The following is a 26,913-nucleotide window of genomic DNA, read 5'->3' on the forward strand; positions in this document are numbered from 1 at the left end:
TATTTTTATGTTCACTGCAGGAGGAAGGCCTGTCCCCGCGATCTCTAATTACCCTTGACCTGCGCTAGCTGATTCCAAGTTTCAGCCCCATAAGATAGAATACTGGCAGAATGGAATGATTGCACGCTTTTCTTTTCAATGACAGCGGCCATTCGTGATTTGGTAAAGCCGGCCTGGGGATGTATTCTCGGGCGATCGGTTTCGGTGATATCACTTTCAGTGCGCGCTTATTGGCTGGTTGAGCGCAACCGGTTGAGCTGATTGGCGGGTTCAACACTGCGTCACGCGAAGGCGATATCGCCGAAAGTGATCGTCCGACAGTATACGTTCCCATACGCGTTCCGACCCATTTTCATTCTTTTGTAAATTTCCTTCTCATGATCAGGGTTCCCTGTGAGTAATTGACCAAGATATCTTACTACTGCACACACTCTAGAGCCTGACCGCCGATCATCAATTTCTGTTCGCTTGACAGATTATTCAACATTACCTTTGTCTTCTGCATAATTATCTTCAACCTACTCTTACACTTTCTCGATTAAGGTCCTCAATCAATTGTTGCAATGTGTCCCCAGCGTTGCTGAACAGGGCAGTGTCATCGGCAAGCTGAAGGTTGCTGAGATATTCGCCGTTGATTGTCGCTCCTAAACCTTCGCAGAGCTCACAGCTTGAATATTTATTTTAAGCATGCAGCGATCTCATTGGAGAGATTGTGTCCCTTTGCCTGGACTGCTTTCTCGATAAGTATTTTTGCACTTTTTTTGCAAATAATTAAAACATGTGAAGTCGGCACTATAACTGAGTCGGAGTCGAATCCTGAGGAGTTGCGGATACGTGTGCTGTGGCTGAACGTAAATATGGGAGCTACACATCTATGAAATAATTTTTTAGTTGTCAGCCGTATGCTTCAAGCAACACGGCCTCAACACGGCCTTGACGTGAAGTTCGTTCAGTCCTTCATTACAATCCGTATGATATGCACTTACACATCATGGCTCTCGCAGCTGATCGCGAGTTGCGGCACCCGCCTGTGCCCGAAAGCACGTTTGTGTTACGCAGCGCCCGACTGATAAGGGGATAGCGGCTCATTTTCACCCCGACGTTTCCATGGGCCCGGACGGCCGCGTCGGGTTCGTACGCCCGAGGAACAGCGACGTCAAGGTGCCGGCGACCATGCGGCGACCGTGTTTGGACTTGACCTTCGGCAAGAAACTGGTCGGCGTCGTCGCGGACCCCCTTGCGGTTTACCACAGCGACCACAAGGCAATAGTGGCTTGCGTGAGAAACAAAACGTTGGGCTCAAGTCCACCCCCGTGAAGGTGGCGACTAGCGAAGCCGCGTAGGCAGTGGCGGCGTAACGCACGGCGGCCGCAAAGCAAACAATAGTGTTGTGACATGACCGCGGTGGCAGAATAGGAGATGTGGCCAAACGTGCGCCACCAAGCGCGTCGCTGCACCTGTGGAGTTTCTGCAGCAGTCGCCAGCTGGCGACAGGGGCTTTATGGGCTCAAAGACGCGCATCGCAAGCTTTCGCTATGCCGTAAAAGGTTGGCTGTTATCGCACGTTTGGTGGCTTTAAAACGTTGTTTATGTCTTTAATAGCTTGTAGAGGATGTCTGCCAGCCTTGCCCACAAAAATAATTGTACCAGGCTTTATGGAGCTTAGAAATTTCTAATCGGCGTGGGTAATCTCGACAAAACTGACACAGAGCACCGATCGCAAGGGACGCGCGTGTATTTTTCTGGAAGCATGAAAATTCTTTGCCGGCCGCTCTGAGCAACAACGACTAGAAACGGCGTGAAACACGCAGTAAGAAGCCGCGTTTACATGAATGCGACAGCAGCGCATCACGAGTAATTCGGTGCGCCTGCGTTTACATGCAGCGCATCACCCCTGGTGCGATGGCGGCGGCACACGGCTTCCAGCGTCACGCCGCAGCTCGGCGAGCGCAGCACATCTACAGCCAATTGCATTTCCCATAATTCCTAATGCGATGCAATCGCGTTTACATGCACTCAGATAGTCGACTTACTCGTCTCAATCCACCCCTGTCGCTTATTATTGTGACGCGCTTTCCTATCGCATTAGCCTCGTTTGCATGGATGCGATGCGCTAGAAAGTTGATGTGACGCGATGCGCCAGTTGTCGCATTCATGTAAACGGCTAGTAGTGAAGCCGCGGTGACCGTTGTAGACGCGGCGCAGTGGACTTCACTTGAGATGCACACTGCAGACACATCGCGCACGCTGAAACTTCTACGAAGAATACCACGTTATTGCACAGACAACATCAATCAACTTTGTTTTTTTTTTAATCAGCCTTTCCTCAGAGTGAGAGAGAGAGAGAGAAGTCACAGAAGTCCTCAGAGTCATTCAGTCTTTCGGTAACGTGCTTGCAAACTGACCATTTATCGAACAAACGTTTCTCATTATGATAATACACAGTAACAATTATATATAAATATATAAGTGTTACTGTGTATTATCATAATGAGAAACGTTGGGTCGAGAAATGGTCAGTTTTACTGTCCAGTATGTACTTTACAAACAGTATTTACTGTCTTCCCAAAACTACTGTTGGCGCGTTAACCAATGTATATATATATATATATATATATATATATATATATATATATATATATTGGTGAACACGCCAACAGTAGTTTTGGGAAGACACTAAATACTGTTTCTGCATAGTCGTACATGTTCATGGTTTTTGATTAATATTGTTATGAAAAAGGAGAAACAGATCTACTGAGATGTCTCCAGGGGCTTTAATGGCAATGACGGTATATGGGTAGAGTGCACTAGATAATGGAGAGTGGGTCCAGCGCGGGCTCCATTCTGATGTATTTTTTAAATTATTGTTGAAAAGTCGGTGGCGCCACCGTCGCCTTCACCTGAATGAGCGACCCCAGTCGCCGGCCGGACGTTTGTCGCGTCGGAGACCCTATACCACGAATGCATGGAGCTTTGACAGGTGTTTCAGTCTGTTGCATCTAGTTTTGATACTCGGTGGTGGCAACACTGATTTTATTCCCCACCGACCTGTAGTCAATAAAATGGAGAAAGAACGACGGAAACCATGCAAACGATGCAACAACGATGGTGCATCGAGTAGACGACAGCTGTACTCAGCCCGTGAGCTCGCCGCAGCCAACGGGCGCTGCGGAAACAGCCGGAGCTTCAGGATAATTCCAGCGTTTTTTTTTTCGCATCACCCTCAGCGCCTGCCAAGCCATCCGCTGGACCCACTCCCCCAATCTAGTACACTCTAATATGGGTATGCGAGACTAGCCTGTGTTGCTGGTGCTGTACGGGGCTTCGTCTAAAACGTGGATACGACTACGCAAATAATGAGTTCTTAAAATAAAATCTTCATAAAAGGTTTTCATTTCACCCATATTACATCTTCCAATGAAGTTTATTCAGCTACAATGCATAATCAAGCGACCAAAAGCAAGAATAGACCACAAACTGTTCCAAAGCCAGTACGAATCTTAAAAATCTTAATTAAATTCTGGGGTTTTACGTGCCACAACCACGATCTGATTATGAGGCACGCCGTAGTGGGGGACTCCGGAAATTTTGACCACCTGGGGTTCTTTAACGTGCACCTAAATCTAAGTACATGGGTGTTTTCGCATTTCGCCCCCATCGAAATGCGGCCGCCGTGGCCGGGATTCGATTCCGCGACCTCGTGCTGAGCAGTCCAACACCATAGCCACTGAGCAACCACGGCGGGTGTGTACGAATCTGGTTGTCTGTCCTCTAACTTTAGCGGCCCGCTGATACTTTTTACGTTTCATGTAAAGGTACATCCAATCACAAGTGCTCATAATTAAACAAAAACGTGTTTTTGTGTAATAATAAAGCTACACCAGCTCTTTACGTGCTGTTTTAGTGCGAAATGAATCACTGTGACAGAAGTAATGGTGCTAGCCAGGCGTGTCTTCAAGGTGTCCTGGCTCTCCGAGAGCGATGCCTATCCGAAGTCACCATAAACCGGCCTTCCCGTGCATACAACAGCGCAGCAGCGCCAGATTTCCCTCAAGGCAATGTGGTGAGAAACTTTATTATATTCAGTAATTATTTGCAAAGCACGTAAGTAACCTACACAGTTCTAACTTCCAGTATGCATCGTCAAAAAACAGCCCGCATTTATCTCAAAATATGAAATCTCTGCGGTCCTTGCTCCTGCCAGGAAACATGCGTTAGCGTAACTCTCATGTAGAAATAGCCTGAACATGGAATAGACTGACAACGTCAGAACACATGCCGACAGACAAGTTGAGGTCAGTGCTGTAAGGTGCTATAATGATTCTGTACATTCGACCAGGGGCGCTATAACGTAAAATGATTCCAACCGTTTTGATTCCAAACTAATGACGTCAAATTTACGTAACCACCGACGGAAGCATCGGGCGGTGTCCCGCAGCGTTGTCTGAACAACCCAATCAAACACTATCCTCGTTTATAGGATGTCACCTTTGTTCGCTTTCAAAACCAATAACATTGTCTACACTCAGCGGTTTTTCTTATCTAATTGGCTGACAAGAGGCGAGGAGCAGGCTCTAGTGGAGAGGGTTTCGATGGAGCCGAGCCAGCACAGTGAAAATAGATAACCGCATGAAGAGGGTGGTGCCGGCTTCTCCGATTGGTCCGCTTTGCCTTACTTAGCTAGCGGTCGCTGATCGAAAATCGCGGCGGCGTGAAACGGAAGGATAAGAATGCCGCTAAAACGGATCCTCAACAAGGAAGAGTTGACAGAGCGATGTCGTATGCATGGCGAAAGGGTTCGATAACGCTTTACTGCCACGCAGAAAGGTTTATCATGCGCAAATAAATGCATGCTCACCGGCAGGTGCGAGTAGCGAGGGCCTGAGCCATCGGCGGGCAGCCATATTTGATTCCTTTCGGAACGGGGCAGTGTGTGGCTATTCAGAAAAATTTTCAGTTTTGTTCGGCATATTAATGCATTTTTTTCGCGTACACGTCACTTTGACGTGGTGAGTTTTCGCGGTTTTGTGACGTCGCGTGACAGACAGGCGAAGTGGGCGTAGCCACAAAAGATTGGAACAATAGCAGAGAGCTACTGGTGAAAAGACATCGAATCAGGAATGATTATTTTTCTTTTGTACGGTTTAATCATGCATAATCAGTGTGTACACGTTATATCAGATGGGGAGCTATTGCGGTTTTCGTGACGTCGCGTGACCGACAGGCGAAGTTGGGAGCAGCCCGAAAATGTTTTGACCAATCGTGGAGGCTGATTGCAGAAATTGGAATCAAAACAGTTTGGAATCATTTTACGTTATAACGCCCCAGGTCGTTTTTACCACCATATCTAGGATAACTCATAACTCCAATAAAATTCTACAGGCAGACTTGTAATAGGCTTTATTTGTTTGTTTTTTGATAGTGGAAAAATACAGATTGCAACGCTATGTGAACAATATCAGGACAGAGATTAAATAGTTCCTGTATTTGACAATTCAACGATTTCATGCCGTATGGCAAGCAATCGTTGGACGTTGCTCATTATAATGCTTTATCCGGACCCCACCACTCGGCCTTAGGTTATAAAATGTGAGTGCAGCCATGCACTTCTTATGAGTTGTTAATGCAAACGCATTAATATCCAATTGAAGGCCGCTTAGCGGTCCATTTAGTTTTGAACTCCTCGCGGGCAAGCGAGTGCGTTGAGAAGCTTATCGCGTTTTGATTTGGCCTTAGCGAGGCGCAGTTAGAACGCAGGCGAGACCTTGCACGCCCAAGGAACTCGTGGATAACACAGGCTTCACAGAGCGAGAACAAGGGTGACGTGGCGTCGCGGCGATGCCTTCTCCCCTCACGCAGCACCTGACGCCCTCTCGCGGCAGCAGGTGATCCCTTTCGTCCGCTCTGCTCCGTCGAGGCACGCTCTTGACGTGGAGTCGCAGCCAGTGCCGTTTCGCTTCTCCAGACGACAGACGCCGGCTTTTCCAATCAATGGACCATTTGACACTTTCGCATCAATATAGGAATCTGAGTTTGTGTCTTCAAATATGATTAGGCTGTCCAAAAAACTGGGCATGATGCAAGAAGCGCAAGTTGAAATTTGTTATGGTGGGAACATCACGTAGAGGGCATCCCGCGCGTCGTCCGCTACAGTGCGTCGAGGCACGAAAGAGAATCCCCGTTGCCCAAGCAGGGGATACGTAATAAAGAAAAGCATTACTTAAGTATGCAATATATTAAGATAAAAATTTGGCCTCAGCTGTTGTTTTCTTGAATTTCCCAGCCAGCAGCTGAGAGTGCCCGCTTCCAAAAGTTACCCCCCCCCCGACCGGTAAGTACGCCTATATGGCCGGCTCATCAGGAGGTTGTTTCGACCTGAGAGCGAACGCACATTGTATTCTCTTTACTACCTACATGACTAGGCAGTGCTCATTCACACAAGCCAGCGCCTTTGTCGAGCAAAATGTATACTGACAAGCTACGGAGTCACAGTCAGAGGCTCGCCAACAAAAAGGTTGCTCGGGAATGAAAAAAAAGCCACCGATACCGCACGAAGGCCAGAACAGCAGTGAAGACGCTGCATAGCTGGAAAAATCAGCGCACAACCAAGAAACACTAGGTCTCGCAGGGAAAGCTGGGCAAAAAAGCAGGAAGTTACGAGGAAGTGTTGTCACACCCCTTCTCACCTTGTAACAAAATGGCAAGACGGGATATAGTTGGTTTAAGTTCATATATATATAGATTTAATTAATTGAAGCGCACCAGCACGCCTGTGTTTTCCTTGTGGTATAAGTTATCTTCTGTCGCGTGTGGTTCCGATGATGCAACGCGTTGCTACTATGCTGTGCTGCGTGCGCAAGAAGTTGTGTAACTACTTGTTTAGTCATTGTGCTCCATAAAAATTTTCATTTGTGAGTGAAGCGCTGTCTGGCTGTGTGTGTGTGTGTGTGTGTGTGTGTGTGTGTGTGTGTGTGTGTGTGTGTGTGTGTGTGTGTGTGTGTGTGTGTGTGTGTGTGTGTGTGCTGGTGCGCGTCAAAATCTATATCTTAGATTGTGACTGGAAGCACAGTTTCCACTGTAATTGTATAAGCTATTTAGACTGCATGTACAATGCCTTTTAGTACAGTATTTCTAGAATTTCTTTGCTACGAATTGTTGCTCGTAATTACATTTTCGGTGTTAAGTAAGTTTTCTATGAGGATTGTTCATCGCACTACTGCTTATCTTCGACTTCTTGAAAGGACCATTCTTGTTACTTTTGCGCTTTTCATGGTGCACACACTACTATTTTTGTATGGTCATTTGCTTTGTTTTTGTACCGCTGATTTTTGTGTATTTCTGTATGCTCTTTTTCTGTGTGTACTGGTGCACATCAAGATCTATCTCATTGCTTGTGACTGGATGCATAGTTTGCATTGTAATTGTATATGCTGATTAGTTTGAATATAGGATGTCTTTTAATAAATTATTTATAGCATTTTCCCGATTGATTCGTTACACTTTCGGTGTTAAATTTTTTATAAGGATTGTTCGTCTTATTATGTATACTCTTGATTCAAGTTTGTTAAGTAGTTATTCTTCTTCGTTTTGCGTTTATGATGGCGTACACAATGCTATTTTTGTAATGAAATTCGCTTTCGGCACCGCTGACTATTGTATCTTGCATACTGTTTTGCTGTATACCTGCCTTGTAGCGGATACCACGGGCCCCTGCCAAGCTGTTTGTACAGCTTTTTGCTCAGATATCATACCAGAACAATCTGGTAAATAAAGTGAATTGACTGAAAAAAATAACCTAACAACTATAGTCGGCTGAGGTTTCTTTTATTTTCGCATGCCACATGTTATCATAGGGCGAAATCACTCGGTGAAGGCAAAATGCATGCGCACGAGCAACAGCGCGGGCCAAAGGCCACAACACTGATGTTTTGTGGGGCGAAGCAAACATGTCGCTCATTCAATGCTTAAACAGCTACATGCGCAAGAGAACCCAGAAACGATATATGACGCCCGCGCTATCTTCGATGCGCTTTTCGAGTGGCAGAAGGTATTTTATGCGACTTCATATGGTTGCGTTCTATGGGGTGTTATGGTGCCGCGGACACCGCAGCTGTCACGCTCGAGGCGAACACCTCCACTATGGCAAAGCGCAAGACCTTCAATGGAAGGCCGTGTGGCGTCCTCCGCGAGGGTATAGACGAGAAAACGATCGCCAAAAGGCGCTACTGCGCCTCCTGACAACGCCCCAAATGTGAAAATGTCAAGCAGCGCGGTCGCGCCGAGGTGCAGTCTCCGCTTTGTTTACATTGTATCGCCCGCACTTTCCTTCGCTGCAGCTGGCAACAATCGTCGCCACCAAGACGATTCATCCAAATGATGGCACATACCACACAAGTCCATAAGGCATCGCTGAAGATGAAATTGTTGCCAGTCCTAACAATCTCCTTGTGAATTCGTGTGAGCGCTCGCGAGATAACGCAATCCTGGCTAAAACAAACAAACAAAGCAAATATTATAAACAGGACACTGCGCATAGGCGGTTCCATCATGGATCATATGGGCAGCAGCAAAAAAAAAAATATATATATGCACAGCGAGTTTCACTTCGCCTGTTCAACTGGTCGACTTAACTAGGGAATTTCGCTTCGATGCTTTTTTTCATGCTTTTTTAGTTTCTTGGTTATTTTGCTTGGACATTAGTAGGTAACGAATAGTTGTATTTTTGGAAGCGGGTTGTGGCGCACGCGTTGCATGGTGAAAGCAGTGTAGGGCGGCAGTTTTAAACCGTGTTAAGGGAAGCTAGTGGAGGTAGCCGGATAGCGAGATTGCCGTAGGGCTTACCGTGGGGCTTTGTTCAGGTATTTTGGTGGGCTTTCTCGTTAGGTGGTTGGGCGGGTGATGGAGCGGCAGGCTAGGGAAGTCAGGGGTGATGGCGAGCTGGTGCAGTGCGAGGAGTGCGAACGTTGGTGTTATTTGGACGAGACGCACTTTGCAAGTATAGCCGACGCTGAGGAGGCTAGCTTCGCGTGCAGGCTGTGTGAAGGATTTAAGGTGGTTATGCGGCGGATGGAAGGGGAATGGGCACTAGTGTGGAGGAGCTCAAAGGGGAGCTGAAGGTGGATCGAGAGCGGAGGATAGAGCTTGAAACTCGGATCGGCGAGTTGCTTCACAGTCAGGGGGCCGAGGCCAACCTGGTAGAGCGAATAGCTGGCGAGCTACAAGAACGGGAAAAGCGGGCCGTGCTGGAAGAGCGGGTGGAGGCGCTAATGGCACAGGCCGACGGCGGGGACAGCGCGAAGTCTCACGCAGAGGTATGCTATGAGAGCAGGCGAGGGACACCTAGGGGCCATAGAACAGCGGGCGAGAGCAGGCGGCAACACGGGGGCTCGACAACGCTACAGCGATGTAGCGCGGCAGGCTTCGGGTGAGACGGGACGACCAGCAGGGAGCCCGTCGCCGCGTGTCAGTGGCGCACGGCGGGTGGAGAACCAGCTACCGCGAACTGGAGGACAGATATCGCAGGCGGGAGGCGAACGTGTAGAGCGAAGTGTGCTGGTGGTGGGGGACTCGAACGTAGCGAGGGTTGAGCAGGGCGTCCTTACAAAAGTGAAGGCAGACGGGCGGGTGAGGGTGGAGGGCCAGTCAGGGAAGTGCATGGTTGACGCAATGGCAAAAGCTCAGAAGGTGGTATGGGACAACATGGAGCACGAAAATCTGGTTGTTATCCATGCTGGTCTCAACAATGTTCTGAAGGGAAGGAGCCATAACCTAAAGAGACAGTTAGAGGTTGGGTTGAGTAAACTCAGAGAAGCCTCTGCGAATGTGCATGTGACCATATGCACAATCACAGAGGTCCAGGGCCAGGCTAGCGGGATGGAACGGAGTGTGGTTGAGGCTAACCGGATCATTAGGTGTCTGAGCCGAGCACTTGGGTATGGCGTAATGGACGTAAACCAGGACGTGTACGAATCTGGCTCCCACCCTTTTGCACAGGATGGCATACACTACAGTGGTGCCACGGGCAGGAGGGTAGGTAGTAGGATAGGGCGCCAAGCTACGGCTTTTTTTTGGGGGGGGGGGGACGCATAGCCCTGAGGCTACCAGTGTAGATGAAGACGGACCCGGAGAGGCCCCAAGATTCAAGATACGTAGAGTCTGTAGGAGAAGAAATAGACGTAAGCACCAGTGGCAAGGATATTCGGACATAGGGTATATTAACATGAAAGGTGGCAGGAATAGGCTGAAGTGGGAGGAGATAGACGAGCAACTAAGGCAGGAAAAGCTGATGGTATACGGGTTTGTGGAGGCACATCTTGGGGACATAGAGCAACCACCCTGTAATCCTGACTATGCATGGGAATATTGCAATAGAACAGAGGGCAGCAGAAAAGGGGGTGGAATTGGTGCATTCATTCATAAAAGTATGAACTGGCAAAGGGTCAAACAGGAATGCAAGGATCATTTATGGCTAAAAGGGAAAGTTGCAGGAGAGCAGACACTCCTTGGCTTTGTATACCTGTGGACAGGAGCAAATGCCAAAGGGGAAAGAAAAGAATGCTGGAATGCATATCAAGTGACATTAATGAGCTATGAGGAGGGTGCGAGATTATTATACTAGGAGACATGAATGCACAAATAGAAGACATGGACGGGTGCACAGACTCAACGGGCAACATGATGCTGGATATGTGTGAAAGGCATGACTTAGTTGTATGCAACTGTACTGAGAAGTGTGAAGGGCACATAACATGGGAGGTAGGGAGTCTGCAGTCGACGATAGATTATGCACTAATGTCACATGGGATGCATGATAGGCTAAAGGTAATGAACATAGATGAATATGGTTCTAGAAGTCTAGGTAGTCAACACAAACGTATTAAGTGAGTTTTAGAAGAGAAATGAAAGTAGGTAGGAGGCAAGATGAACAACCAGGTGGGATACTTTACTCGGAAAAGCAGCTGGAAATAGGCAACCCGAAGAAATTGAGGAAGTAATTTCAGAGGATACTAAAACAGAATGGAAATATGCAAATTTAACAGGGCTATTTGAGCTAGAGCTTGCTAGGTACGAGTCACGCCCAAAGGGAACAGAAGACGTAAACCCAAGAGCTGGTGGGATGAGGAGGTTAAGAAGGCCATAGAGAAACGTCACGAAGCATTCAGGGAACACAGATATTCAAAGCAGAAGGGTGAACCAGAGGCTGATGTAGACAGAAAATGGGATAACTTCCTAAACTGTAGAAGGGAAGTGTCCCATTTGATCAATGAGAAGATTAGAAGAAAGGGGACCCAATGGTTCTCAGATGTAAACAAAAAGGATAGAAAAGCAACGAAGAAATTTTGGAAACATCTCAACTTCTTGAGTAATAAGACTAGCCTAGAGCAGAGGCTTATAGTTACAGCTCAAGGTGTTCGGCTAGAAGGAGATGAGGCAATGGAACATATAGGAACAATGATGACAAAAATTTAAAGAACGCAACGTAGCATGTGCTCAATCTGGTGAGGATAGACTGGTTAGTGCAGTGGCTCCACTTGAACAAAGCGAGTGGGAAAGGGCAGAGAAGAGGGTTCCTAGTAGCACGTCGACAGGTCCTGATGGCATCCCAATTATGTTGATAAAGACATTGGGCACAAAATCTAAGAAAGCATTAAGAAAGGCAGTGAGCAAAACGATAATGGAATTGTAAAGCCCCCGACGGGTGGAGACTGAGCAGGATGATCATAATATACAAGGGAAAGGGAGACAAAGCCAACATAAACAACTACCGTCCCATAACAGTGACGTCAGTGGTTTACAGGGTGGTGATGCAGATTATAAAGGACAGACGGCAGGCATGGGTGGAGAGCGAGGAGGTGCTTGGGGGAACTACTAAATGGGTTCCGGAAACAAAGAAGGTCAGAAGATAATCTGTTTTCATTGACGCAGTGTATTGAAATAGCAGAAAGGGAACACAGGCCCCAATGGCTCGCATTTCTGGATATCAAGGGAGCCTATGACAGTGTAATCCAAAAGTATTTGTGAGACATACTGAGCACTCTAGATATGGAAGACGCAGTAATTAATCTTTTAAAAGATATCTATAAAAGTAACAAAGGGCTTGTAAAATGGGAAAACAAGGTATCTGAGCCTATAGAGATACAGCAGGGGCTTAGGCAGAGGTGCCCTCTGTCATCTTTGTTGTTCATGCTGTATTTACAAGGATTAGAGAAAAAATTAGAGAGGAGCGGACTTGGCTTCAACCTTTCCTTTTTCAAGCAATGAGAATGGATTAAACAGTCATTACCAGGACTGATGTACGCGGATGGCATTGTACTTATGGCTGACAGCAAGGAAGACTTACAGGGATTAATGGACATGTGTGGTAAAGAGGGAGATAGCTTAGGTTTGAAGTTTAGTAAAGAAAATTGGCAGTCATAATTTTTAATGATAATCAGGGCAGTGAGCATAGGATATAGGAGGTTACGTTGGAGATGGTGGATAAGTACAAATATCTCGGAGTGTGGATAAACAATGGGGCTGAGTACCTAACGGAACATGAAAAATATGTAATGGTTAAAGGTAGCAGAAATGCAGCTGTGATGAAAAATACGGCAGTGTGGAATTACAATAGGTACGAAGAAGTGAGAGGGATTTGGAAAGGGGTGATGGTCCCTAGTTTGACTTTCGGCAATGCGGGTCCTGTGCATGAGATCAGAGGTTCGAGCAAGGTTGGAAGTTAAGCAGCGAGGGGTAGGTAGGCTTGCTTTGGGAGCACACGGAAATACACCAAATCAGGGGGTACAGAGTGACAAGGGATGGACGTCATTCGTGGGCAGGGAAGCTAGCAACAAGATAGAATTTGAGGAGCGATTGAGAGAAATAGCAGAAAAGCGGTGGGCAAGGAGAGTTTTCAGTTATTTGTACACGAGGATTGTTGACACAAAATGGAGGAAGCGGACCAGAAAGTTTTCATCAAATATTTGGACTGCAGGAGGGATGCAAACCAGGAAACAGCGGCTAAGAAAAAGGTTAAAGAAACAGAGAGGGGTCTATGGAAAACAGGGATGCATACGAGATCAGCACTGGGACCATACAGAACTTTCAAGCACGAAATTGCCAAAGAAAATATCTGTGATAATTCTAGGGGAAGCTCTTTGTTGTTTGAAGCCAGGACAGGAGTATTGCGGAGTAAGATGTACCGAGTCAAGTACCAAGGTATAGACACGTTGTGCGGTGCATGTGGAGAGTAAGAGGAAACGACTGAACAACTCATACTTTTCTCTTAAGGGCTTAAACCTACAGTGCAAAACAACGGGGCTGATTTTTTCAAAGCATTGGGGTTTAGGAAAGGGGAGGCAAAGCAGATTTTAAGCGGGTAGAAATAACCAAACGGAGGTTATCTGAAAAAAATCAAGGCAGGAGTGAAATTTCACCCTGCACAAAGTACAAAACATGTTAATAGTCAAGGCTAGGCGGCGTGTGCCACCGCCCGATTTAAAGGGTTCAGATCCGTCCGTCCGTCCGTCCGTCCGTCCGTCCGTCCGTCCGTCCGTCCGTCCATCCATCCATCCATCCATCCATCCATCCATCCATCCATCCATCCATCCATCCATCCATCCATCCATCCATCCATCCATCCGGACGGACGGACGGACGGCGGTCCGTCCGTCCGTCCGTCCGTCCGTCCGTCCGTCAAGATTGATTACATGCATTAGGCACCAATAGCCAATAAAATTAACCATGTATACGTACTACATATGCGCATACAGTCTTATATCATGGTGTATAAATATTTAATGTATAACATGCCTTATTTAATCCAGATGTTAGAGTCATGGCAACTCATTGAATTAGTGAGCAAGGTATCTTTTCACTGCTCACGAGAAATCGCTCGTACAAACTGCTCTGCGAAATGAATCCAGATCACGGTAACCGGCGATTACCTTGGGACCATAGCACGAGCGCAAGCATTAGCGATACATGCCTAATCAAAGCAAATCTAGTTTTTCGTCGGGCGAATGCCCCACCGCAGCTGAAGTAAGCTCACACTGATGGCCAGCTACTGCACGAAGCGAAGATTCTTGGCAGGAAGAGTGAAGCAGGAAGAATGTGCAAGGTGGCCATTACTCTAAAGCATGCTTGGATATAGTGAACCTATAAAGTATGGCCAAGCAACAGACATAATGCGCACATCTCGGGCAGCTGCTTTCCGATCTGTCGCTTACCGACGCACGCGATGACCGCAGCTTGCATTAAACACGGATTGCCACCACACAAAAGGACAAGTAGCACGCGGACCATTTTGTTGCCTGCACAGCTATCCAATTTCCCCGATGTTTTCCTTGGCTTCGTTGTCTGTTGGCTTTATGTGGTTATGACTAATAAAATCGAGCCCCTCGGCTCCCATTCTTTCGAACTACGTCGTCAAGACACACAAGGAAAGTCTGCCACTTCAATCCAGCGAGGACAGTATCCATCATTCGCTGGAAAGTTGCTGGGACTGAACACAAACCGAAAGGGAGCACTCGAAATTCGTAAAGGGCGTCGGGAGTCCCAAAGGCAGTTTACTCGCGGTCTCGGTCGTCTACCTCGATCTGCCAGTATTCACTTTTCAAATCGAGTGACGAAAAGTACTGGGCACGCCGCAGTCTCTCTAACGAGTCGTCGATACGTGGCAGTGGGTACACGTCCTGTTTAGTTACATTGTTGAGCTTCCGGTAGTCGACGCAAAAGCGTAGCGTTCCACCTTTCCTTTTGACAAGAACGCCCGGAGACGACCATGAGTTGTTGGAAGGTTCGATCTCGCCGTCTTTAAGCATGTCTTGTACTTGCGTACGAATCGCTTCGCGTTCCTTCGCTGACACGCGGTAGGGCTGCTGGCGTATCGGGCGTGCGTCGTCGCATGTGATGATCCTGTACCTTGTAACTGAAGTCTGGCGTACCTTAGACGAGCTTGCGAAGCATGCCCTGAATTAAAGCAAGAGCTCATGTAGTGCTGCCTGTTTGTCGTGAGATAACTCTGAATTAATGTCGACGTTTACCAGTCACTTGCCAGCCATACTCACTGGTTCAGGGGCAAAACATTCAGCAACGTGTTCTATTTCTTCGGCAAACGCTATCGAAGTACCGCGGAACAGGTGTCGATGCTGGTTACTGAAGTTGGTGACAAGCAACTGAGAACGGCCATCACTAAGCTGTAGCACACTTCTAGCAGCACAAACACCTTGCATCAGTAGATGCGATAAGGTACTTTCAGTGACCACTTCCCCTTCGCGCATTTCACCGCACATCACTTCGACTAGGACACTGGTTCGCGGAGGAAGCGTAACACTTTCGGTCGAGACACGAAGGGCGTCGTCTCATCGCTTGTATTCGTACCCGTCGAGTGCTAGGTCTGCTGAGAAGGTGACTACACCTCCCCGTAGGTCAATAACAGCGCCGTATTCTTGCAGAAAATCAACCCCGAAAATGACGTCACGGGAGCATGCGCATAGGACAAGGCAGCTCGCCACGAATGTCGATCCTCGAATCCCAACTCTTGTGCAGGATCCCAGTGGAGTAACGACGTGACCGCCAGCCGTACGAATCTGAGAGCCATGCCAAGGAGCAATTACTTTCTTAAGAAACGTCACCAGCTTCCCGCTTAAGATAGAATAGTTCGCACCGGTATCTACTACAGCGCAAACCGCGTAACCGTCAATCACCACCGATATGACGACCGAAAGCCGGTCATTCCGTTCATCTGCAGTTGACGTCGGATCGGTGTCCTCGCTCGTTCGCGTCAATCGGAGGTCTTCAGCGTGTCGACTGCCAGCGGCCTCGCCCCCAAAGGTCGCTGTGGTTAGTTTTCCCGGCGGGGACTTGGCGATCGTGTGCCGGAATATCGCTGCGGTGGTGGTGAAAATCGCCGTGGTGACGGCGAGCGTGACTGTCGCCCGGTAGATGGTGACATACGCTGTTGAGCAAGATACTCTTCTATCTCCCGAGGTCGTTGGCCAAGTCGGGGTGGCGGTGAGTAGGTGGAAAAGCACCGCAACCCGAGACGACGGTATGGGCACTGGCGGTACAAATGATCTGCCTCACCGCAGTGGAAGCACAGAGGCCGGCGGTCCGGTGTGCGCCAAACATCCCACTTCTGAGGGGTCATGCGTCGATCGTCGGCGTAATATACCGGTTGCTCCTGAGGAAACACAGCGGGAGCAGCGGCGGAGGGAAACGCTGGGGGCGCGCGCCGTTCTGCGATGTATTGTACCGGTTGGGCAGATGAAAGTGTAACCGGATGAGCCATGTGAACTAACAGCGGGAGTGGTGCAGGGAGTCTCAGGGCTTCCGCGTAGGTCGCATGGCGGTGTTCAGTCGGTGCAGGCGCGGTGTAAGCAAGAGGAAAGGTGGACCGGAGCGCTTGGTGAACTTCATATTTTACGAGACTCTCAATAGAGCTCACCGCCGCTTGTGACGTGCCGAAAGCCTTCTGTATTTCTTCGCGCACGACAGTGCGGATGAGTTCGCGGAGGTGGTCATCGTTGCTTCTGGTGGCCGGGGAAATATCGGTGGGGGATGTCACGTTCACTTGCCGCTCGAAGAAATTGAATCATTGCTGAAGCATCTTCTCCATACTTACAGCCTCAGATAAAAATTCGTCGACAGTCTTCGGAGGGCTCCGCACAAGACCAGCGAAGAGCTGCTCCTTTACTCCTCGTATCAGGTGACGCAACTTCTTGTCCTCGGACATTCCTGAGTCTGCTCGTCTGAAGAATCGCGTCATATCTTCGACGAACGTGGTAACACTTTCGTTGGGAAGCTGAACGCGGACCTGGATTGCTAGTTCGGCTCGTTCGCGACGATCAGAACTGGCGTAGGTGTCTAGTAACTGACGGCGGAAATCACGCCACGACGTCAGTTGCTGCTCACGGTTTTGGAACCATGTGAGCACGCCGTCTTCCAGGCAAAAGTAGACACTTCTAAGTTTAGTTGCGTTGTCCCATTCGTTGTAATCGGCCACGCGCTAGAAGTCGGCCATCCAGTCTTCGACGTCTTCGAAGACCTTGCCACGGAACGACTTTGGAACCCGTGGATTCTAAAGTGTGTACCGGTTCGTCATTGCGGCGCTTTCCATTCCGGTTGAGGTGGTCTGAAGCGCTGCGGGGTCTTAAGTAGGCAGTCCCCGGATCCTGCGGCTGGCCCAATGGACCGGCGTATAGATTGGCACTGGGGTAGTGGTTCCACTGCCAGCACCTCTACCACTTTGTCACGTGCCTTGTGAGAGAACGGGCGACGCGACGTTTATTGAGGGTAGCGGCTCCTGAAAAGTACGGATCTGGGAGCTGGCTTGCTTGCTTGCTTGATCCTCATCCGTGGTGCTTACCCACTACGGGGGATTGGCCAAGAAGCCGGCGGTTAAAAGTTAAAGGGAAGGGGGAGACGGAAAAAAACTGGACGAAAAAGTAAATCAGGGTGAAGTATTGCGTTTATGATAATTTGGAAAGAGATGTACAGGGCAGAGACAGAATTAAAATCATTGTAATTGTATATAAACAGCAAACATTTTTGGTGTTATTAGAATAATTTCGAAACAATAATTAGCGATTTAATGCGTTATCCAATTATTTATTTCGAGAATCAACGGGGTAGTCTTTTTGTGTGACAGATGTAGTCACAGAGGGCCACGGAGCTGGCTATCGAGTGGGCGGAGAAGCACGCGCACTTCTTTCTTCTTGTCCGTGCCTGCCGCTCAGCACTGTACCCACTACTGCTGGTGGCAATATGTCGTGAATAGGTACCCTTTGATTTACCGAGAAGTTAAGTGATTCGCTTCTCCTCTTCGCGCCACGGAGTATTAACCTGGTTTATTTGACTGTCATGCTGTTTTCTTTTACTACTGTCCCTGCTTTTAATACTTATCAGCAAGAAGCGGGCGTGTAAAACACGATACGAATGAATTCTTGTTACGTAGCTTCATGTTGCAGATTGGTGGCTGCTGTGAGAAAATTGCGTGTTACTTTTAAAAATACAGTGTTGAAGACAGCACTTCACCGGGCTTAAATTACAATTGGTACCGGTCGACAAGAGTCATGGTCGCACAGAAGCAAATAGAGACATTTAAAAACTGCACTGTACGAACTTTCGGCAACAAAAACATGGCGTCAGCGCAACGAACGCTCGCTCGCTATCAGACGACGCACTTCACAGTGACAGAAAAATTGAAGACGTCGTTAAGATTGATTACGATTACATTGCTTATGCCCAAGCAAGATTAATAAGGGCAATGAAGAATTGTTCGTATTACATTATTTAACCCTAGTTCAGATTAATTCCGAGCAAAGAAACCGAGCAAACGTCGCCATCATACAACCAGACGCGTTCGGATACGTCCTTATGTGTGCAAGGTGAACGACTGCAAAGAATGTTTACAGACTATCGGACAAGGGAGTTCCTGCCTGCAGTAATTTTTAACAGCAACATGCCGCCGCCTCATCAACAGAGAGCTGTCCACGTTAAATAAACGAAACGCAAGCAAGCCGACACTGCTCGCGTTTGATGAGCAGGTGAGAGTACCTACATGCATGAAGGTGCGGATGTAGTCCTGCGTTTCCAGCGTGCCAGACGGCGGCCGGTGAAGTCGAATGCGTCACACCGGTGACGCCAGAATCACCGCAAATGTGTCCCCATTACAGCTCGGTGCGTTGAACGTGGCCCGCATCAGCTATTGCCGCAGCGCAGGCGCCCAAGTGCGAGGCGAGCGAGCGCTATTTTGTTGGGGAAAGGCGCAAACTCAGCGCGCTCGCTTCAGTGCACCCGAACTGTAGGCCAGCATGCTGCCGTGCAGCCAATCCAGCGCATGGCGCACTGTGGTCTAGCGACTCTAGGACTCTGGCGTGAGATATCAGGAGGTGTTCTATTCCCTCGCCAGCCGTGCCAAAGCGCGCCGAATGCCGCCGGTCACGATGACTGTGCTGAACTCTAGACCGCTAGACGTCAGACCGTTCCGCGTTACGCCTGCTGACTATATCCGCGCCCCTGAGGCGCCCCCCCCCACCGCAAAAGTTTTCGAAACGTGGGATCCGAGTAAAATCTAAATTGCTTCGCCGCCTGGGCGCACGTCCTCCAACCGAAAAGGGGAGTTGATACTTCTCCGTGCAATCATCACATTCCTAAGATACATTTCAGACTCTGTGGTGAGCTCGTGAGAAAATTTACCTTATTCTCATTTCCCGTGCTCCGCAAACTTCAGACGTCGGCTGTACATAAGCCAATGAGGTCTTCTATTTGGGCCTTCCAAAGAATAATGGAACACTTTTGATAATGTATTTCTTATAGCTTATATGTTACTCTCCGGGTCATATGTAATGCTCTTCCATGTAATACCCTCCTAATGAGGGCCTTTGGGGGTATTTTGAATAAATAAATAAATAAATACATAAATATGTGTCCCAATGTACATTAACGGAGTGGAACATTTACGCGGTCTTCTTAGCTGCTTCCAACGTTAAACTCCATGAAACACTTTATTGCGGCATGGAAGCAAAAGTGAAGATTGCAAACGTTGCAGCATGTAAATGTGCGGTTTTCAAGCTTTGAGTTGGCACAATTCATGTGAGCGGGAGCGTTTATAATTGGGTGTGTGGGAGCTTCTTGCCTTGCTTACGTTCTTTTGTGCCTGTATATCTGCCCAACACTTGTGCTCCACTCTCGCCTCAAAAAAATTCGACGGACACGTGCGACTGCTTTGCAGAACTGCAGCGACGTCACAGAGGGCACAGGCTTGGCAGCTTGGTGTTGGATGCACATATTGTAGGCGTTGTTTACTACAACGTCCAGAAATTCAATGAACACTCGTAAGCAGCATTTTAACAGCGAAGTTTTAAGGCAGCCGTAATTTGTGGTTTGTGGTTCGTATCTAGAAACTATGAAGAAATAAAAGAAAATAAACTTTCTTGCCGATGCGGGATTCAAACCCGCGAACCCCCGCCCAAGGCGAGCCTCGTAACCACTAGGCTATACAGCCACTTTTTTTTTCATGGTATTTACTACGAATATAAAACGTACGTACATGCGTAAGATATTTTCATAGAGGCCACAGCTCTAGGCTATACAGCCACGCTTGCACAGCATGCATTTATGCGAACCATGTATGTTATTCCGTTCGAGCGTCGTCGTCTTCATCCACAGCTGGCGCGTTCGCACGCTCGTGCTCTGCGAGGCAACTACTAAGTGGTTCATTTGGAAAAGGAAAGGTTGGCGCTATCTTCTGCAGCCCTTGAGGGAGCACGGCTCAGTTTTGCGCGCTATGAGAGCGAGAGAGACGCATTCACGGAGCGGGTCTGCTGGAATGCGTTGTCGGCGTTGCAACGCGGTGTCGGTGTTGCAAGCTGCGCTATGCAACGCGCAGTAACGGCCTTAAGTCCGAGACGCGCGAAAACAAGTTATCATCATCATGAATAATAGGATGAAAAGTTCGCGCGCACTTCCGGAAAATACTGGGCTACGATCGCCCAGCTTCGCTGTTTCAAGCGTTGCACGGCCTAGGGCAAGGTTAAGCGGTTTTTTAACACGAAAGTGTTTTATGCCGGGGTCCACCAAGACTTCACTGACGTATTTCCGTCACGGAAATACGTCATAGAACATAATACAAAGAAAGAAACCAGAAGAAAAAGTTCCACAAACATGCAAAATTTGGAAATCGAACCCACGACCTCTCGGTCCGCGACGATAGATCGCCGAGCGTTTAACCCATTGCGCCACAAACGCATTTGCAGAAAGCTACACAGACGCGCCTTATATATCTAACACTCCTCCGTGTACCCGCGCTCTTGCTCGGGGCGGTGCCGCCGCCTACGAGCAGAAAAGAGAAGTACTGCATTATGACACTAACGCGCACCGACAGTGAACGCTTCGGTGGTCTCAGCACTACGACGCCTCGATGCCAGCATTCGAAGGGACGCTGGCATCAAGAAGCACTACCAACGCCACCTTGGCGTTCACCGTACTCAGCACAGCGGAGCGTGGCCTCCGCAATTAGCTCTGAAAATGTTTCTGAAGTTGATCGCGGAGGCTGCTATTACGACGCGCTGTACGCGCTGATTTGACTCGGTGACGATTCAGTTACGTGCTTTGTCTTGCGCGTTGTATTAGTGTGTCAGTTACGTGCTTCGTCTTTCGCGTTGTGCTAGCGTGTGCAGCGTAGTGCAGCTTCCATATGCACGACGGTTGCTCATGGTCATCGACGTTGGTAGTCGTGATGGAGGAGACGTGCCACCAGGCGTCAGCGTGGGTGCATCAACGCCTAAGGGCGCTTTAGCCACAAAACACCAATAGACATTATATATCAATGTGCAATAAACATTACACTACTTCTGTGAAGACACGTTTCACTTTCGTGTTCTATACCGATTCCTATATAAGAGGGATCAACCACATTTTTTATTTTGACCTTTGTTACATTTCGTAGATTACCTTCTTTGGGTCTGCAGGACGTGAGAGCTCATCATGAGGCTGATACCAAGAAATGTCTTGATTTATTCTGCCGACGTTATGAAGACGTCCCCGTTTTGTACAGCATACCAATTAAGTGCATTACTTTGAAATAATTTTTGTGAAGCTGTCCGACTTCCTAAAAGCAGAAAATAGTTTTAGTTTTATAAGATCCTCTCGTTATTTGCACTGGGGACTGCGCTTCATTTCACCATGTTATACGCCATAATCAGCTATGAATTGCTCAGTTGTGTACATCTTCCATTCGATGACACTTTCACTACGCATGTCGTTTTTGGGATGAGAAATTGCTAGGTTTTAGGCTAGCACACCTTCTTTCTTTCGTTTTTTTTTGTTTGTGGTTTTGAATGTTCTGACTTTTCTGGGTGTGTTGCGTCAATTTATGCACCAGCGTTGTCCACATCTCCTTCATAAGCATTGCAAATGCCCTTCCTCAAGCTCTAAGCATGCAGATTCATCAGCACGGTCAGCAAATAAAATCTTATGTAATCTAGCTCTTCTTCCAATGAGAGAAATTTTCGCTGATTTTCAACGAAAACATTAGAAAATAAAAGATTTTATCTAAAATAAAAACCGGCCGCTTGTAAAAGAAAGAAATATACAGATTTATCGATTTGAAGCGGGCTATTAGAGCATCAAAGTGCCATCCTCACGTGAGCGTCGCCAAATAACATCCAGAATTCCGTCACACTAGATTGAGACACATGTCCCAATGCCTTTTCTCGACAAAAAGTAGGTTATAGCCACCTAAATTCAAGAATCTTGGTTTGTTAAAATCCCTCGATCAATGCACTTCATATTTCCCACGTTATTATAGCGATAACAATTATATAGACACTCCAAGCACATTTCTGCCGTCGCCGTGAGGTTTAGTATAAAGTCCAACGGCGATAAAATTGCCGCCGCGCGCCATACGCTGTGTGTGCGAGCGAAAGCATACCAGGGTGAGCTGGCAATCGTGGCTCAATGTAGTGCACGCGAGGGAGGAAGGAAGGCCAAAAGCGCGCGGTCTTCTATCGCGCGCGAGGCACGGGGGCGAGGCGACGGAGAGGGAGAGGGAAGGGGGAGGGTCGTTCTGCTTCGTCGGCTGCTGCTCATAGAGCGGCCGCCGTATCTTGAAAGCGATCTGCGATGTGAGCGAGTATGCGCCCGCGTGGGCCTCATCTTCAAAGCGATCTGCGATGGGGAAAAAGTGCGTGCGCTGAGTGCCGGTAGCTTCGTATGCGCTGTGCTTTTGACTTTGGCCGGCATTCCTGCGACTCGGTCGCAGCAAACAAAAGGTGCCCAAAACGTTTGGTGCGACCCATGACGTCACGTCCGCAATAACCTATGATGTCACGTCCGTTTATTTTCATGGCGGCTGTTTTTTGGGGCCGGTCGCGTTGTGAAGCGGTCCGTATTCCGTGCCTAAGTAATCCATTTTTCCACTCTATACGCATGTAATAAAAGGTTGGGGCTGTCAGCTGCTTGATGTGTTGCCGTTAGTTATCTTGCGCGCATATTTTGCCTCGTGGCCGCGTCAAATTGCAGCCGGCCCGTGGAATGGGCCGTGGCATCCCATATAAAGCTATAAAGCTGATCCTTCGTCAGGATCGTTAGTACGTGTACAGAACCATCCAGTAGTGTGGTTCAGTGAATGATGCGTGAAAAAACGAGGACGCAAGAAAATCCTGGCATGGTGAGCTGTTCCGCCAGATCGTGTTGAATCGCGTTTTTGCGCGAGATGGTCGAACAGCTTTGCTACTGCTTTTCTACAGCTTTGCTGCATTTCATTTAATCACCACCTGCATTCTTTTTAATAAGACAAATGGCATTACTGCGCGAAAGAGCGTCTCGGAAGTTTCCCAACAACAGCCAATGCCGCCGTGCCTGTTGCATGCACGCTTACCAGCTACACGCTGTCCTGATGCAGTTGGAACGATTATGACGCAGTATCAGCCTGCTACTGCGGGATGCAGGATCACGGTGACAATACAATTAATATAACTAAAGAAATTAATGTAGTAAGTGTGGTGTTCAAACGTTGCCAAGCGTTATAAGCGGACCTGCCTCGTAAGATGCGTTGAATGAATCGGCTTTCTAAAGTCAGCTTCGCCGCAGTAGACGTGTTACGCGGTGAAACTTACCCAAAAATTATTGCAGTGAAGCATACCAAAAGTGAAAAGGGGCCGCTATCACGGGACATGTATATATATGTTCCTTAACTATGTACGCGCGCACTCGCCTTCGCCCATCACATTACGCGCGCCCAGGAGCGTAATAAGTGTATTGGCAGGTGTACTCATATATATGAAAACTGCCAAGAAAAGCTGGTTAAGGCAAGCTCTCTTGTCGAAACGTTTGCACCAGCCTGTTCGACCACCGCAGTTTGTGTATTGCGGTGAAGCATACCGATAGTGGGTAGGGGTCACGCGAATCGGGAGTGTAGGGTTTCAGCCAGCGACGAACCCTACAACCCCTCAACGTTCTAGTCTCAACAAAGCTCATTTTTGCGCCAGGATGACGTTTCGACAACTTTTGTTGGCTTTTGGTGATGACACAACTGTTTTACAGATAACATTCTCTAAGCCTTTTGAAATGACAGGGAGCACTGACACCGGCCGATAATTTGACATGTCATTTCTGTCCCCTGATTTAAACAGTGCAGTCAGCTTCGCCTGTTGCATTTTTGTAGGGTAAACGCCAGTAGACAAGCAAACATTGAATACGTGGGTCAAAACAGGCACTTTGCTTTGTTGTGTACCTGTCATACTGCTATTAAATTTTCCTTTCCTTTTAAAGTGCTTACGTACATCACATCGCAAGGAGTCACTGTGTAATTAGTGACCTTGTCATGTTAAAAAACCAGGCTCTACTCAAGAGAGGTTGGGGTTAAGTACCTGTGAAATTTTTTTTAGAGGGGTAGTTTTCTGAGAAGAAATCAGATGCCAGAAACAGACCTGTGGTATCCTGGGTTTGAGTATTTAACAGTGGAAAGGATAGAAAATACATTATATTTCTTGTCTGAAACCAACAAGTAAGTGAAATATGTAAATATATTAAATAGCGTCCATGGAGCAACTGCAAGCTGTGCACACCTAGACCCAAAATGCACTTCTCTTGCTCCAGTCCATGCAGGCTGTCAGCTGCTTTGTTGAAGCCTCTGGTACATTCTCAGTGGTGCAGTAATTTTTGTCTGCATTTTGCTCAAGTGTGCCCTAGACATAATTGAGTGATTTGCAGTTGCAACTGGACTGCAGCCTCAGCTTGGGAGACCAGTGGTAGGGCACATTTTGTAAAACTAAGCTACACATAGCATTACCAGTTTGAGCAGAGACCTGTTTATATATGTGTCGTCTTTAGCATCTAGATTTTTTACCATGAATTCAGAAAAATCTCCAGCACATTGAGTTCCTAGATTTGAAATGCTGAATAAGTTGTCTTCTTGTTCATTGCGGTTGCGCTTAACTTCTGTCCAAATAGCAGAGCACTTCTGCATAGCACATCAAGGACCATTCTTATTAACATGCCTTCCTTTTATTTATCTTACCTACAATCAAGAGCACACGTATATAGCACATGAATGTGCTGTGCTTGAACTTGACTTACATTGCCATGTTTAGTAGCACAGTGCTCATAGTTGGTGTTGGTTCATTCAAGCTAAGCATTACTACAACCTTTAACTGTAGGTATATGGTGTGAGAGCAGAGAAATGGATATGCAAAGACAGTTGGGCACGTTAAGACATCTTTTTGTGTGTGAAAAGGTGAAAGATACACAAAATGGGATAGAACACGTCCACTTTCATCTTTTCTCACAACAACAACAACAACAACAAAAAAAAAAAACGTCGGAGGAATAAGGTTCCTTCACTGTGCCATAGAAACTATATGTTTGCTCTCAAATGTAATTCTGATTCGTTGGATTTGTTCTTGTGCTGTTTTTCTTGAGTGTGCTTTACTTTTCACACGTCAACGTTTCAAACTCGTTTTTATTTTTGACAGACTGAACATCCCACATCTTGGTTTGACTTCCTGGTACAGGATACTTGCAGTTGGCATGGAGTGGTGAAGCAGCATGGTGTACTTTTATTAAAACACAGATTTCAACAGTATAGAAGCAGTTCATCAAAAAAAAAACGTGTGCTGAAAATAAAGTGTTCCTACCCAGATTCCTCAGTGTCTAATTATGCTTGTATCCCTGTGTTCTCTTCAGCAAAACCACTTATATGGGGAATTTTATTGTGATAAGTGCTTGTGAGAGTTTTCAGAAAGAGCTTTGGACCCTTTTTACTGGTGCACAGGTAAAATGTGCACATTTTGTAAAATTGAAACACCAGGTGGAGTAGCAAACACCAATGCTTGATGTGGCATTTGTCGGGCTTGTGTGTCGGCACATTTTCCATACAACAATATACTCTAGGACAGCATGCTAGCACTACAAAGCACCCATCTTTTATGTTAGGTATAAATTACTGCAAGCTCTTTAAAGATGGTCACAAGAGAAATGCTGGCTTTAATTCAAAACTAAAGGTGAAGGAAGCTGTGCAAATGTATTGAGAAATTATGCAATCTGTGTCGTTTACTCAGTTAAGGTAACGTCCAAACGTGCCATAAGGCCTTGATAGCTGACACCTGAGTAACAACTGGTAATGCAATTAAAGAATCTTGTTACACCTCTAAAAATGAGGCAGTGAAATGAAATTAGTGTCACAATTCCTTTTTGTTGGGACTTCGTTTGGGTTGAATATACTGATTGTAACAACACAAAGTGGAAGGGGTGATGCACATTAGAGAAATGCTAGTCTATTTTTATATTCCACCTTCTCTACGTTCAAAGTGCAGTAAAGTTACCATGGAAAGCTACAGTGAAGCCATTGGTTGAGTCTGTATGGTGGCAATCACCAACCTAACTGCTTGGGTTTATAGTGCCTTACTTGTACATACCTATTAAGCGTTGAGCTATTTGAACATTGATTAAGGTAACCAACATATGAACAAGTAGTTTACTGAGTAAATTACATGAGGAAGGGCATAAAGATAGGACAGAGCACAGGGGGTGTATTCTGCAAGTGTCAACCAAATGGACATAGCCATTTCAACTGCTGCTTAAGTTCTGATTGGCTGGGCTGGGGCACACGTGAGAGGGAGACAGGTGCCCCAGTCAATCAACGTTTCAGCAACAGATGAAATGGATGTGTCCACTAGATGAATACTTTCAGAACACCCCCCCCCCTCCCCGCAGTTCTGTCTGTGACCAACATGCCTGGTATGGCACCCTTGCTTTCAATATCCGTCTTTATTAGCAAAAGTGGGAAAGAGCCACGTTTGTGCATGAAACGTTTTCCTGAGGTTGTCTGCCCTTGAAGCCCATGGTGGTAATCACCGGAACAGGGCAGATCCAGAGTAGCACCAAAGGAGAAGCCTTTATCAAGACAAATATGGAGGGGGGTTACTGCATGCT

At 47.3% G+C, this 26,913-nt stretch overlaps 1 pseudogene; it reads left to right on the plus strand.

The window, feature by feature from the left end:
* Nucleotides 1–10,422, plus strand: part of LOC119454190 (uncharacterized) — a 48,602-nt pseudogene extending 38,180 nt beyond the window's left edge.
* Nucleotides 10,423–26,913: the final 16,491 nt, after the last annotated feature.

The sequence above is a fragment of the Dermacentor silvarum genome, chromosome 1 (genome assembly GCF_013339745.2).
Source record: "Dermacentor silvarum isolate Dsil-2018 chromosome 1, BIME_Dsil_1.4, whole genome shotgun sequence".
Lineage (NCBI taxonomy): Eukaryota > Metazoa > Arthropoda > Arachnida > Ixodida > Ixodidae > Dermacentor > Dermacentor silvarum.